Source organism: Mus musculus, chromosome 5 (genome assembly GCF_000001635.26).
Source record: "Mus musculus strain C57BL/6J chromosome 5, GRCm38.p6 C57BL/6J".
NCBI classification, from domain to species: domain Eukaryota; kingdom Metazoa; phylum Chordata; class Mammalia; order Rodentia; family Muridae; genus Mus; species Mus musculus.
In genome coordinates, this window is record NC_000071.6 from 151,237,873 (window position 1) to 151,251,250 (window position 13,378).

The 13,378-nt window shown below is 42.9% G+C and overlaps 1 protein-coding gene across 1 annotated transcript in view; it reads right to left on the reverse strand.

The window, feature by feature from the left end:
* The window catches only part of Stard13 (StAR-related lipid transfer (START) domain containing 13), a 390,686-nt gene that overhangs the window by 200,358 nt on the left and 176,950 nt on the right, over positions 1 to 13,378 (reverse strand). The window lies entirely within an intron of this gene.

The following is a 13,378-nucleotide window of genomic DNA, read 5'->3' on the forward strand; positions in this document are numbered from 1 at the left end:
CCCTAATGGGATGTCTTTATAGTGTTGCTTTCCGTGTTGCTTTTCTGTTTCTGAGACAATGTCTCATGTCATCCAGAGTGACCTCAAACTTACTATGTATCCAAAGCTCACTTTGAACTTCTGAGTCTCCTGCCTCTGCCACCCATGTACCTAGATTACACATATGCAGTAGCACACCTGGCTGATGCAGTGCTGGGGGGTTGAACCCAGGACCTTGTGCATAAGGGGCAAACACTCTACCAATTGAGCTATACCTCTAGCCCCCTTTCTATATTTTTCTTGTGTGCTTTTGGGAATGAGCATTACCAAATGAGAGAGACCGAGTCCCTGTCTCATGGGTTACTGAAGATTCCAGTCTTTGCAATCATCTTGACAACCCCGTGACATTCTTCACTCTGTCTTCCTCATATAGGTTGAGTAAATTTAACTTAGCACACAGCTTGCTTTATTATGTTGATATAAGGAAACTGACCCCTTGATATTTATCTAGTCTGCTATGACAGCCCCAGTACATAGCAGTTTCAGATTTCAGTACTTTGGGAGATACTCAGATAGGGCAATGAACATCAGTGGTGTTAGGCTGTGAAAGCCAGCCTACCCTTGGAGTACAGGATTGGAGGGAACTTTCACAGACTGACCTGCTTTGCGATCATAACAAATTACTTCTCTTTTCATTTACCCAACCTCAGCACCTGTAAAATGATGGTGATTGTGACTTTCTTTCAAATGCCTACTTTTAATGATGTTTCTTAGTGCTTTAACCTTGCTTGTAACCCACCACCCACCAGAAGTAGAGGAAAAGTAAGGAGTTGGGTGTGTGTGTGTGGGGGGGGGGGCTGTTTCTATTTAGAAATAGTTCTTTGGAGTAACTCCCCTCTGTATTGTCAGGAAATCAGCAGTTGAGTTCACAGGTCAGCAGCAGCAGTTTGATCCACTCATAAACAAACACTTCGTGGATGCACCAGCAGTCCAGTCTGGTAGGGTCGGGATAGCAAACAGGAATCAGCGGTGGTGGCACTGCCTAGCAGAGAGAGCCAGGCCTCAGCCTCGGCATGAGTCAGCAGGAGGGGCCTGGGAGAAGCGCCAGGAGAAGCGAAGATCAGCAAAGATGTGAGACTCACAAGTATTGCACAGCGAGCACTATAGGCACCCCTAGCTCACCCTCCATCTCTGTCCATCAAGTCCTATTATTTATACCCTCGAAACATCACATGTCCTCCACGGGTCTTGCTTCACCACATGTGTCTGTCTCAGCTGACATCACTCTGCCAGTCAGCCTGAGTCTGTAGAAGTGGCAAGAAACTGCAGCACACTCCCAGAAGTTTTTTGGTTCATTTCTCTCTATAGAGTCCCAACAAATGCTGCTAAACTGCACAACGTAAGGCAGACCAATACATGTGTGTTGTTAGTGAAGAATCCTTCATCACCTGTCCTTTCATGTGTATGCTTTAGCAGAACATCCTTTCTCCTGTGTCTGCTTCAGCAAAATGTTCCTTCACGGTTTTTTTTGTTTGTTTTTTTGTTTTTTTGTTTTTGCCCCAGCAAAACACCATCCAAAGAACCCTTAAGTTTTCACTTCAGATGATAATGTTGTTCCCTTCATGAAGTTTTTGACAAGGATGAAATGCAGTAACATATGCAAATTCCGATAGTGACTCTTAAATAATTAACATTTACTGACTGTTAGCTTCTATCACTATAATCATCATCACCACCACCACCACCACCATCATCATTTTATGTAAGCCATCATTTATGTATACCACAAAATGTATTTCAATTTATGATGTCTTAAAAAATATATGATTCTCAACTTTTTAGGAGACCTTGGTTCAGCTGGGTCTGAATAACATTCTGCTAACTAAGGTTCAAACTTCAACCCCAAGTGACAGGTAGGGAAGTTAAGACCACATAACCTCCCTAATCTAGGTTCCCTATGCATCACACGTAGAGAAGAACATTCTCTTCTCCTCACAATGACAAAAGATAAATTATAAGGGAAAGTGTTTTATAGATTTCAAGTGCCACCCAGGGGAAAGGTGCTGTAGACCAGCTGTCAGGGTGGCATTCTGCATTGGAAGCATCTGAATGCTTACAAATACTCAGTGCAGGTCTCTGTCCTCACACGGCGGCATAGCATCCCTTCCATGGCCCTGGGTTCCAGCTGCTGAGAGGCTTTAAGGTCGTCGACTCATTTAATGGAGCAAACACACTCTGGGTATTGCTTCTTTCTTTCTTTAACACATGAGCTCTCAAAGACTTGAGACTGGCAGAGAAGGTGGTTTAGAGATGCTGTCTGCCTCCCTCAAGTCCATCAGAGGACTCCACAGCATCCTTGAGCGTCTTCAGAGCTCGTCATGTGACACTCGTAACCCCAGAGGCTTGGTCCCTGTAACTGAATAGATTTGTTGCCTTTCTAGTTTGGGAAACAATACATTAGAGCCACTGAAGAAATATTGTTTTTGAGGGTATACCCATTTCATTTTTAAGCAATATGGACTTGACTTGTACCAAAATCTGTCAGTGACCCTTAGAAAAAGGCTAATTACCTATATCTATGTCTTGAATGGAGATAGCTCAAGGGAAGGATTCCTTCTTCACTGTGATTGCAGGCCCTCTCTAATCCTTAATGTTTTTGAAATACAATAAAGGCCGATGAAGACCAGGATTCTGTGCTATCAACACATGGTGGCATTTGTTACTAACAGAACTCACAGAGTATACCACAAAATGTATTTCAATTTATGATGTCTTAAAAAAAATGTGATTCTCAACATGGAGGTCCCAGTTTTTTCTTTAACTAAATTAGTTGAAAAGTATTTTTTTTTTTTAATGTTGATCAAGTTTTTTCTTCTTAGTGCTCTGTGACAGCTTGGTAAGAACAAGAGGATTACCATGTTTATTTCTAGAGCAGTGGAAATTACTCCTATCATTTCATGTATAGTTTTCTCTGCTTTCATGAACATTTTTTCCTTATATGTGAGAAAATAAACTATTGCTTTATTGTCAGATTGTATTCCAGTGGCCATCTGCTACTGACAATTTTTTATTTTTTGGCATTTGCTTTTTGAAAAAAAAAATCTTGCAGCTGGGTGGTGGTGATACACACCTTTAATCCCAGTACTCTGGAGGCAGAGGTAGGCAGATTTCTGAGTTTGAGGACAGCCTGGTCTACAAAGTGAGTTCCAGGACTGCCAGAGTGACAGAGAAACACTGTCCCAAATGTGTGTGTGTGTGTGTGTGTGTGTGTGTATTTTATATATACATATACCTATACCAGTTATTATTTAGAATAAAAATATAAAACATTGGTTTGGAAAAAATTTCAAAACCAAATTCATTTTTTGGCATTCTGGAAAATCATTCTGGGTTGGCTTTTTATTTTTATTGACAACTATATTTATTTATTCAACAGGATCCCACTTATATCTGCTTTTACATTTCTAATGCTTGAACAACAACAACAACATCAACAGGTTGTTGAACTCAAGGTTCCCAGCTTTCCCATCTCCACCTTCGCCTACGACACCCTTCCCTATCACCAAGCTAAGAGCCATCACCTTGGATTTTGTGATAAACCTCACTAACTCCAAGCCAACCTGAGCCTGTGGGCCACTCTGTCCTGCTTGGTTTCTCCCCCTTCCCCGAGTTACTCCTTCACGCTATCAGAATTCCCAGGGAGTGGGGACTTTGACTCTAGAGCATGGTTTGGTGTAGCACAGGTGCCCAGTAAGCACACTTGACCAATCAGTGAGCTATGCACCATGTTCCCAGAGGGCACACACCATAGCTGGACATTCTCAGAGTTGCCTGACTCCGTTCTGCACCTCTGACCTTGGGCCCTCCCACTCACAGCTCTGGGAACTCTGCTTCCACCTCATCTACCCATTCCCAAGACATTTGTTAAGCTAAGTCAACACTCAACCTGCTCTGTCCCCGAGATCTTGAGCCTTTATTTCAGCTTCTCTGGGGACTTTGGGTCCTTCTACAGTTTCTCATCTTGCCCTGTGCTCTTTACTAGATCAGCCTTTCCCCAAGCCAAGCTTTCTCCCTCTGCCCCATTATATATGCACAAATCTATTTTAACTCTTACTATAGAGAGATTCTCTTATGTACTGTATAGTCACAGGACCTGCCAATCAAATGCTGATTGGCCTATAAGGCTAGGCAGGAAATAGAAGGCAGGACGTGTGGTAGGGAGATTGGATTCTGGGATAGACAATAGGTGGAAGATTTGCCTGAGACCATGGAGGAGGACAGAAACATGGGACTACGCAGAGGTAACCAGCCAAGTGGCAGAACCTCGATGAGAATAAACAGGATGATTAACATAGGGGCTAATTGGGGAACCAACCAAAGCTTCTCACCAAGGTGTTTGTAAATATATTTTTGAGTTTCAGCATTGTTATTCTGGGAGCATGGTTGGGGCTGGCAGGACAAACTCACAGGTAACATCCTACTTTTCCCACTCCTGTCTGGCAAGTTCTTATCTCTACCCTTACACCCAGGTAGTCCTGGAACACACTGCCAGTCCTGGAACTCTGTAGCCATGACACAGTGCTGGTGGAGTGAGATATTCTTGCTGCTTGAGGCTCAGGTGTAGCTGTTTAAAGCTCATCTGGTACCTGTTCACCAGCATCACCATCTTTAGTAGCACTGTGAGGACTCCCTCACTCTCCCACAAGGCTTGCGTGTACTGTTTTCAGACACCCTCAAAATCATTACCTGTCTGCTACTTTATAGAGACAACCAACTAGCTGGCAGTTCTTTCAAAGAATCACAACCTCTTTATGCAAGTGGTTCTCCACTTGTTACTCCTGGTCAGGACTCACTGACTTTTTCCTTTGCGAAGGTGTATCCAAGCTCTATAAAGCAATAGTTCCACCCCTCTATTGGCAGGTGATTTCCCCCCAATGGCTATATCTCAAGGGAAATGTATGATGATATATGATGAACCATTTCCCATTGTTCTTGGTTTTGCTTCCTATGGTTTTAGTTGCTCTTGGTCAGTCATGGCTGAAACTATTAAATGTCAACTTGGTGAATAATTGATGTGCCTGTTTAGAGTTATTTACCATCCTGAGTAGTGTGATGAGGTCCTCATCTGGGATGACCACCATCCTCTGCCCTGTGTGTCCACACTGTGTATACTATTCACCTGCTAATTGCCTAGTGCCCATCTCAACTATTATATAAGATGGTGTGGAGGTGTCCTAGGGCCTGTGGTCAAATAGCTCTTCTATGTGAACCTGGCAGCATCACATCACGATACCTAACTACTGCAATCCACCTCACTTTGTTTCGTCACCTAAGTGTGTTACCATCAACACATCATGACAATGGCAAGTACAGTATAACAGGGTTCTGAAACATACACAGGAGAGAGAGCACACATTTACATAACTTTTATTATAATACATAGTTAATATACACAATCATGTATGTTTATGACCTATTTATTCATGCTTTCAGCCAACTACTTGGGGTGGGATCTTTGTTGTATATTTCCCACGGAAAGTAGGACAGTCTATATTACACGTGTCCAGTCTATAATCAACTGATGAATTGAAAAAATGGACAATAGAGTGAGTGTTGGGAGCTGTTGTTCCCTGCTCAAGTGTTGAAGAACTGAACAAGCCATCAAAGGGACAGAAACCAGTGAATGTGCCAAAGACATGTAAGTTTTACATTATAACTGATGAAATAACCAACAAATGGAAGGGCATTTCAGAACAGCAATACATTGGTGGGGAGTGCGGCGGATAACGTTTTGAAGTATTTAATCAGGTTGGTTCTTCAAAGTGTTAGAAATTCCCCCTCACTAGAATATATATTTCATATTTCAAAAGCTAATCTTGTCAGAAATCAAGTCCCTCTCTCTCTCTCTCTGAAAGTCAGATCTGGAGTCTGGAGTTTCCTGTGTGAACTTGGATTACTGGAGTCAATAGTAACTTAAAAATGAAAATTAACTGGGTCATGTTTGACATGTGAGAGAGTTCTATGACTTTGATGTCGAATGGAAATGTTTGAATGGAATGTTTGAATGGAAATGCAACATTTAAAATATCTAGTATTCTTTTGGGCAAGCCTTGTGTGAGAATATGCTAACAATCGAATACCGCTTTTTAAAGGAAGAGAAGAAAAGCCAGAGAGGTGTGAACAGTTTTCAGGGAAGGAGAGGGACAGTGGGCTCTCCATGCCCTGCACCTAGGGCTGGCCCAGGAGTGGACCCGCAAGGTCAGGAGAGAGGTGGCTATGTGTTATAAAAATTCTGGAGTAAAACCATCTGAGCACCTCCCACTTCGGTGAGAGCTGATCCCCAAAGTGAGTTGATGATGAAGGTCCACTGACCTCACCCAGAAAGGGCCTTAGTTCCCTGGAGTGAGACAGGAGGATGGACAGAAAGGGAGAGCTGGTCTAAGCGAGAGTGCAGGAGGAGATGGAGGGAATAATACTCATGACCTCATGGATTCTACTAGAAAAAGCTAGCGAGCCCTATGTCTGAGAGGAGGTGGCTGGAAGGGATCATGTGAAAGGGAAAAATGGGCAAAGGGAAGAACACTGTAAAACTATCCTCTTGGGACACACTGAGAGGACATAGCTGGCACTCCATGCCTCTGCACTGTTAAGAGGTCAGGCCCTGTGTGTTGGGTTAAATGGCTCGGGGTATGGAATGACCTCAGCTGGGACCCAAGAAGACAAGGCAGAGTTTAAACGCTTGAGATTCTAATGGCTCCTCACCCTTAGCTCAGCAAGACTTCTTGGCTACTGGGGTGTCTAGATAGGTAGTGGGAGAGAAAGAGTCAGTGAGAGTGTGACAATCCTCTACCTCAGAACCAGCTAAGAACACACCACACTGTCTGCGACCCCCACGTGGGAGCCACAGAGCCCCCAGGGAGTAGTCTGAGCAACAGAACGCTCTGGTTTGCCCTCTGCCCTGCATCCAGAATCTGTTTCTTGGTGTAATGATGAAAAACACTAGTTCCTACCTAGGTATAAAGCGCCCAGCTTATGAGAGCCTCTACTGCTTTCTGATTTTTTCTTCTACGATTTTGAATTAGTTCGCTTTTAGCGCCACCTCCATGTACAGTTTTCATCTGTCACTTGTTTGGTTTCAGCAAGTTTTGGACACTCTTCTCTAGAAACTTCTGGCACAAGGCTAGCCATGATTTCCCTTTCCAGCTACTTGTGGTCAGCTAAGTTCCAAAAATAGTATCCGGTTTGCAAATTCAGCATTATCAGAGGTGCATGTGCGTAGGTCAACACACACATATACGATCTGAATATAGCCTGAGGTCTTAGGAATCCACTGGATGTATTAGAAAATACTCCCACAGATAAGGGGAGGGAAACAAGCATACACGACCCCTTTCTAGGTGTGATGTTACATAGACTACTACAATAGTGCCCAGTGAGTGCATGGATATATAATTCACATGTTTATACCATGCAGCTGCACTAGACAAAAGCACTTCCATATTAGAATTCCTGAGGTGATCTGGTAGGCAACTCAAGAAATACAGGATAGAATTCTGCTGTAGACCTTGGTGGGATTTATAAATGTTTTCTGAGCTGATAGCAGGTGTTCGTTTGAGATGACACAATTTCCCTGTGCTTAATCTGTATATAATGGGCTTTCAGAGAAGTGCTGTATCCAAAACCTAAATGCAATTTACTAAAACCTATGTCTTAGAATGAGTTCTCCGTCTGTGACTAAGAGGAAGTTGGAAGTCTCATTCTAGAGGGGCCATAAAAACTTACCTGGCAGCTGCTTTTCACTGTAGATTTCTATTTCTCTTTTTGATTTCCTAAGCACCTGCCTTGCCGTCTACACATCCCCCACCCCCTCCCTCCTCACTCTGCTTCCTTGTCCCCATCCACTCCTGTCGGATGCTGTAGTCTCTCCCTTTAGTGTGCTTAGCCTTTTAAACACCTGTGGTTCTGTAACAAGGACGGTATTGTCTGGCTGTTTTTCTCTGCAATAAGTTGACTTACCTGTCAAGATAAACCCCATGGTTCATATTACTGGATCTCTGGATTATCGTCTTATAAGAAAGGACTCTCCCACTGTTGTGTGTATTTTGTAAGTCTTCACCATGGATTCCCTTTTCATATTATCAACATCTCGTGAAAGGAGCTTAATGGTCCAGTTCAAGGGTGAATGCACTATTATGAAAGCTAACTTCTGGGGGAAAAGTTTATTTAACATTTAGATGTAAATATTAATTTATTTTAATTTTATGTGTATGTGCGTTTTACCCGTGTTTATGGATGTGAACTACACGCATTGCAGTGTTCATGTGGGCCAGAAGAGGGCGTTGGATCCCTTGGAACTGGATTTACAAAAGATTGTGAGCTGCTATGTGAGTGCTGTGAACTGAACCTGGGTCCCCTGCAAGAGCAGCCAGTACTCGTAACCACTGAGCCATCTCTCCAGTTCCTGAAAGTCTATTTTTCACAAGGAACTTTTAGTGGTTATGATAATAGGTTGCGGGGTGCCTGCTACAAGATCATTACTTAAGTCTTCCAAGTCTGCTTTAAAAAGTACATTGGAACTTGCACACAGCTATCTGATTAGTGGCAGCAGTAACAGCAGCACATTTGCCCCACCCTCCTGTCACTATGGCAACGATACATTGAGACTGAGAGAAAAAGAACACTTTTCAGCAGGTCCAAGACAGTCCACACCATAGTCCAAAGGACTTAATTTATGACCATTTTTTTTATATATAGCATATGCCATACATAAAAGAGGAATGTCTCCAGTTCTCTTTGGATATTTTGAAAAATTATTTACAATAAAGCACATGTATTGGTAAAAGCATCAAGCTGTGTTTTTAAGCCTGAAAACAATTCTCTGCCTTAAACAATTAATCAGTGCCACCTAGAAGCTGATTTCCATTAAATTCAGTCTAAGAGAGCTGCGTCCCAGGAAACTGCTGTAGATATTGATAAGGAGTCAAAGGATCCCTTTCCAGAGATGGGCAGTGTTTAAAACGAAAGAATTCAGATAGGAAAACCAATAACATTTGTCTCACACATCAAGAGCCTTTCTTTGCAATTTAGTTTTCTGGAGAGTTTTACCGTTAACTTTCTGTCCACTTGGTCGCTTCTGCTCTTGTTCAAGGTCAGGTGACAACTGGCCACCTGTCTAGTAAGCTTTTACCTTGTTATATAATGTAAATCAATTAGAGAGCGTTTGGGAGCACACTCGGCTCTTCTCCTTGGTGACTTCCCTCAGCCTGCTGTCAGTACTTTAGTGGCATGTAGTAGGCGTTTCATGTCAAGCTACACTTCAGAGGGTTTGCTGTTTTCTGTGGCTTTAAGAACAACATAACCTCTTACACAGTATGAGGTGATCCTGTCACTTCAGATATATGGCCCTTAGAAAAGGAGCCCAAAGGCAGCTGTGAGAAAACACCTCCCCTTCCTGATAACAAGGTCTGGGGTTTCCTTTTCTGCCTCCTCCTGTTTGGTGCTGCAGGCGGCTCTCTACTTCAAACACTTCATGGCTTTCTACTTCAAACATGGCTAATATCTGCTCCCACTTCCGCCTAGGAGTCCCTGACAGCTCTTTTCAGTGTGTCCCCAGCTGTGTGGCAATGGAATGAGCCTTTCCCCCAGCCCTGCACAGTTTCTATAACATAAGTAAAGTTCAATGAAATGGCATTTGAAAACTGCAGCTCAATCTCGTGTATGGGACCATTCACCTTTGTGTACCTCGTATGTACCCGACACCGTGGGAGGCAGGCAACTCGGCGGTACTGATGTAACAGGGCTTTTCTTCCTGTGCTTTTATACAGTAAAAGAAATGAGGTCTAAGAGGGAACACATGTATCCTGTCTCCTCTTTACTGTTTTCAGAAGGAAGCAACAGCTAAAACAACAGGCAGGAAAGGCCATGGGAACCTCACACACAGTAAATGTTTATTAGACATCCAAGATTTCCTGGGTTCTCCACGTGGTTCTGGGGATAGCAACAGAAGTATTAAGGAACCCGTGTTGTGAAAAGTCTTAAGAATAGAGAAAGCTTTGATAATGAGAGCCATTCTGGACACAATTAGGTAGAGGCTGTGGACAGAGAAGGCAGCTCACAAGCGTCACAGGAAGAATGTATGGGTTAGCAGACAAGAGACACCCCAGTCTCCAACTGGAGGGTCTTCTGGCCCATTTTCTAATGCCAGAGTGGTACCATAGGCTGGGGGATTTATAAAGAAAATAGAGGACTGGTGGTTAGAGAGTCCAAGGTGAGGAGTTTGTATCTTGTGGGCGTTATTGCTGATGAGTCTCAAGATGGCCTAAGCATTACATGGTGAAAGGGATCCAGATGGTGAGATGAGTCAAACTGGCCTTTGTAACGGGGTTACTTTGGGGGTAAACCCATTAATCCTTGAGCAACAAAGTTCTCATGGCCTAATGACCTCTTAAAGGGCCAATGTAGTCTCAGCTCTTATTACCCAACAATAGGAATGAGGTTTTACATGAATTTGGTGGGAATCTTTAAACCACAGAAGAACCTCCTGAATGTTCTCTGTTAGAGATGTTATTGACTCCATCCCAACACACACACAGAGGCACAGCTAGACAGTCAGACCAACAGACACACACACATCCCACAGAGAGGCACAGACAGACCAACAGACACACACACATCCCACAGAGAGGCACAGGCAGACACACAGAAATACACACACACACACACATAGACACACACACACACACAGCCCACAGAGAGACACAGACAGATACACAGAATTACACACACACACCAGAGAGACACAGACAGACACATAGAATTACACACACAGATAGACAGACTGGCAAACACCCCCCCCCCCCACAGAGAGAGACACACCCCACAGAGAAGCACAGACAGACACACAGAATTACACATACACACATAGAGGGGCACAGATAGACCAACACACACACACACACACACACACACACACACACACACCCCTACACAGAGCTAATGGCATCTTAATGACAAGCTATCTTATCTGCCCAGCAGGGCTGGCATGTAAGTGGGGTTGCCAGACACGGATGCCTGATTTAACTGGAGTCTACAGTAAATAAATACTTTCACTTTACATATGCACACTACATTTGTACTGACACTCTGCATTTTCATCTGATCATGCTGAGATGGACGGGCACCTTTGCTTCCCTTCAGCTGCACAGTCTTGAAGGACTTTCCTCCACGTCTACTAGCTTCTGCAAACACTGCGCTGCTGCTTGGCAGGCACTCTGCTCTTCTCTGTGTTGCAGATGACGCAGATGCAAATGCAGATGCAGATGCAATCCTACCCATTTTATCTCCAGAGCTAAAATAAAGCTAGCCCTTGGCAATGAAGCACACCTCTCTCACTCATTTTTTTTTCCTTTAAAATACCTTCAAAATTATTTTGATTCTGTTTCAGTGCACTTGACATCACACACACACACACACACACACACACACACACACACACACACACGCACACATGGGCGGGCCTACTCCAATAAAGCCCTCACGTTCAAGGAAGTTTTCTAAATGGGTAGGCATTCATCTATCCTGAGCAGTTAATGGTCTGGAAACAAATTTATCTGTTGAAAGCAAATGGAAACAACCTGTGGACAGGATTTGACCTCCAGGCAACTGTTGCCTCTTTCACTTTGTTCACTACTCCAAGCCCTTCTCTGTGGAGAAGAAAACGAAGGATCACATAATTTTAAAAATGTATGCATACGTTCACAAATCCATATATGTCCAGCATATATGTCTTCTTTAGGGATTTTTATGAAGGAAGATGGCAGATGCTTGCCTTTCTTTGAATGTTCCTTGTCATTAAGGGAACAGAGGATCCTGGTGCTTGGCCTATAGCCATCGCTCAGTAAATATCCGTTAGATGGTTTGAGTTATTGATAGACTCACAATTTTAAAATTCTCCCATATTTTCAGTTCAGTATTGAAAAGATGACCCGTCAGAATATGCGATGCCATACACACGCCTCTGATCTTGCTCAGTTGGGCTCTGCTAGGCTAGAGATGCTTCCTGGGAGGTTCTGTTCTTGTCTGTAAAACAGGAGTAATAATCTTCTCTCACCTCTCAGGATTATGAGACCAAACAAGCTCATAGTCACAAAGTGGCTGGAACAGGACCTGGCACGGCTAACTGTCAACCAAGTCATCTCTTTTGAATTAATCTAGTACTAGTAATTATGCTTACCACTTTGGACTCTCCTGGAAGTAGGAATGAATTTGAGTATTGTAGGAAGCTTTTTCTTCCATTGAATTTCAAATGACAATGTCATGCCTCTGGTTTGAATAGCTGGAAATAATGTCTGTTGGTTTGCTTAGTTTCAGAGAAGCGCAAGAATTAAAACAGCATGAAAAATTGCTTACATCATTTTACCTAATTTGAATTTCAGCTGCTGTGTCATCCTTGTGGTGGTTTGAATGAAAATGGACCCCATAGGCTCATAGGGAGTGACCCTATTAGGAGATATGACCTTGTTGGAATAGGTATGGTCCTGTTAAATGTATCTATCACTGGGTTGGGCTTTGAGGTTTCAGGATCTCAACCTAGGCCCAGTAGCTCACTCTTCTGCTGTCTGAGGAAACAGATGTAGAACTCAGCCCCTATCTAGCACTATGTCTACTTGCATACTACTGTGCTTCTCACCATGATGATAATAGACTAAACCTCTGAACTGTAAGCCAGCCCCAATTAAATGCTTTTCTTTATAAGAGATGCTGTGGTCATGGTATCTCTTCATATGTGATATCTTAAACCATTATGAGAATAATCCCAAAGAAATGGTTTCATATAAATATCTGTCCAAAAGTTTCACTCCACGTTTAGATAAACTGGTCATGAAATATGATAACCACTATCAGATGGCTTCCCAACAGGCCATCTCCCTTCTGCAACAGCAGTGCCCTGATCATGGACATTTTTCAGTGCTATCAAAGCTTGTCTGGTAACTCTGGTATATCTGAGTGTGCACTACGGAAAAAGCAAGCCTCCTCCCTTCCCATATCTGCTTGGATTCCTCTTCTGTTAATGCTTCCACCCTTCCTGGAAAACTAACAAGTGTTCTCCTTGTATCTGCATTTCCAACGTTCTAAGTGTTAACTTTAGATTGCTCTTGTTAAGGATTTCATGCAAATCCTTTATCTTTTTGAAACTTCAAATGCTCTTTTTCACTGCAAAATTTGAAGTGAAGAGAATGCCAACATTTGGAAGAGAAACAAAATGTCACTTCCATCATCATACTTGATTTATGGAACTATTGATGTGAAAAGAAACTAAACACTAATAGTAAAAGAGCATTTGAAGTTTCAAAAAGAAGGTAAGGTGCGTGCATCTGTTGGTCTTGAGCTTTTGATTGGT